Raw genomic sequence first — 2,919 nt, forward strand, 5'->3', positions numbered from 1 at the left:
TACCTTCAGAAGAGCAGTCAGTGCTCTTACCCACTGAGCCATATCACCAGCCCACACACACTTTTTAATTAAAAAAGAATGCTTACATCGCCTATTTATGTCCCAGCCTCTGGTTGACAAATTGGCCCAGCTTTGAGGTCATCCTTGAGACAGAACAGTAGTGATCAGGGGGCTCTCAGTGTACAAGGTTTGATTTTGGGGTGCTTTTCCTCTATCTTTTTTTATTTAGGTTTTTTTTTTTTTTTTTGAGACAGGGTTTCTCTGTGTTGCCTTGGCTGTCCTGGAACTCACTTTGTAGACCAGGCTGGCCTCGAACTCAGAAATCTGCCTGTCTCTGCCTCCCAAGTGCTGGGATTAAAGGCATGTGCCACCACTGCCCGGCCACCTTTTCCTATTTGGGATTTGCTGTGGTTTAACAGTTATAATCCTGCTGCACACTGCTGTATAACTTTCAAGCTTCTTGAGGTACTCTGTATGAGGGACATTACAACATGCCCAGAATAACTGGGTAATTTAACATCTGTCCCTACTCTCTGGCTTTAATTCAATGCTAGGGCTGTGGTGATGATTCAGGATTCCAAAATCAACAGCATCCTTGGCAAATTCACACCTGCTTTAGTGTCTTCTCTGTGCCTTTCATATCTTTGTGTACCTCTGTGTGATCCTGAGTGAGTCTAGCATGATCTGAATTATACCATACAAGTATCCTATTCTTATTCTTGCATGGTTACAGCTAAACTGTCAAAGGTTCCACGGGAAGGGAAGATAACAGCGATCTTGTATGCTTTGTCCAACTTGATCTTTGCCAAACTAGCCATGCTTCAGACTTGAGAAGTGAAGAATCTGGTCTAAGGTTATATTGTTACTAAACAAGGAACAAGAGAACTAGGAATGGTAGCAAAGGCTGGCAATCTTAGCACTTGAGAGGTAGGGGCAGGAGAATCAAGAGCCCAAGGCCAGCCTCGGCATTGCCAGTTTGAGGCTCCAACAATACACCTACCTCAAAAGAAACAATAGTGAGCAGTGATTACTGTGCAAATCTTTCCAATATACCAAATTAAGAAAACACTTGCTAAAAGCCAACAGTGCACAATATTCCTCCTCCTGTAATTTGCTGTATAAACTCTTTATTTAAACACCAGGGCTCCGGTAGAGGGATGGATCAATGGCTAAGAGCACACGTTGTTCTAGCAGAGGACTCTGGTTCAGTTCCCAGAACCCAAATGATGGCTCACAACCATACATAATTCCAGTTTCAGATCTGATACCCTCTTCTGACCTTCACTGGCACCAGGCACACAGTGCACATAAATACATGCATGTGAAACATTTATTGATACAGAATAATAAAATAAATAGACCTAAATTTGTAAATTATTTTTAAAAAGAGGAAGGAATCTCAAAAAACCAAAAAAAAGGAAGGAAAAACGAAGGTAATTGCCCCAAAGGACAGTTACCTAGAGTGGTGACAATTCCAGAGATGGTAAGAGACATCTTTTCTTTTGGGTGGGAGGTCTTACTATGTACTCCTGGTTGTCCCGGAACTAGCCATGTAGACCAGGCTGTCCTTCGGTCTGCCTCTGCCTCCCTAGTCCTAGGGAGTAAAGGTGTGCATCACCACACCCCATAGGAGACACCCCTTTAAAGACATTTAAGATAATTAATGATGCTTTACATAATTTCCTAAAATACCAGAAGAGGAAAAACCTGGTCCTGCTAAAGAGAAACAAACGTACAGGTCAGCTCTGAAGTCTGGAGACTCCCCTTTGGTTATGAAATTCCATCTGTGTCATCTCAAGCTGCTGAATATGTAAATGAAGGTCTGCGCATGGCAGGGCAGCAGAGATTCTGGGATAGTACCATAGCACCTACTGTCCTCCTGTTCATCTGCCCTTTGCTAAACACTAGCAGATCTGCTACAGGAAGGCTGGAAGACTCTAGTAGACTTGTACAGGCCTAAGATGCATACTTGCTTGTAAACAGATCCTCCTTGCAAAGCCCTGAGGCTGTGTCTGACTACATCCTGCATGCTAATTAGGGGTATCACCTTTCATCACAGGGCTTCTACTTTTCCGGCCTCTTTATCCACCCCATTTTGTTACATGTGCTGAAAATCCAATGCTTCACCCCCACTGGTTTCCATGGAGATGCAACAGTTTACTTTTTTCTTCCCAAGTCTAAGCCCTGGTTATTTTTAACTGGAAAACTCTGAGCCAGGTCACAGCTGGGATCTGGATGATGCAATGACGTCTATAGCTACCCTTCTCTCCCACAAACGCCTTCTTCTCTGCAGTTGTTGGGGGCGGAGGCACTCCTGGGAGACTTTGAAAAGCTGTTTTTGCTTTGGTTCATGAAGTTAAAACCCATACCTTGATTTGAGAGCTGGCAGGCAGCCTGAATCTGTAGCTCTGCGTGACCAGAACCAGGCAAAGATGTTCTTGATGGGGTGGGAAGCCAGGTGAAGCTGACATTGCTTAGCTGTGGCTGGATGGTAGATAAATGACCACTGGGTCTGGCAGATTGGCTCCATTTGCTGCAGCTTGCCTAGGATAAGACGAGGCTTGTGACAGGGACAAAGGTGGAAACAGGTGGCAATGCTAGCACCTGACTCCCCAGCACTAACAGCAGATCCTCCTGGTATATCTTTTTTTTTTTTTTTTCAAGATAGGGTTTCTCTGTGTAGCCCTAGCTGACCTGGAACTCACTCTGTAGAACAGGCTGGCCTCGAACTCAGAAATCCGCCTGCCTCTGCCTCCCAAGTGCTGGGATTAAAGGCATGCACCACCACTGCCCAGCTTTGCTTTATTTCTTAAAATGCTTTTTATTGTTGTTTTAAAGGAACTTTAAATGAGGAGTGATAATGGGAGGGAGACACATAATAGTTTTCTGGTGTTCACTGAGAGAACTGATTACTCAAAA

At 44.2% G+C, this 2,919-nt stretch overlaps 1 long non-coding RNA gene across 2 annotated transcripts in view; it reads left to right on the forward strand.

The window, feature by feature from the left end:
• Positions 1 to 2,919, forward strand: part of LOC116076889 — an 11,806-nt gene that overhangs the window by 3,224 nt on the left and 5,663 nt on the right. The gene's annotated exons all lie outside the window — the stretch shown is intronic.

The sequence above is a fragment of the Mastomys coucha genome, unplaced genomic scaffold (genome assembly GCF_008632895.1).
Source record: "Mastomys coucha isolate ucsf_1 unplaced genomic scaffold, UCSF_Mcou_1 pScaffold5, whole genome shotgun sequence".
Lineage (NCBI taxonomy): Eukaryota > Metazoa > Chordata > Mammalia > Rodentia > Muridae > Mastomys > Mastomys coucha.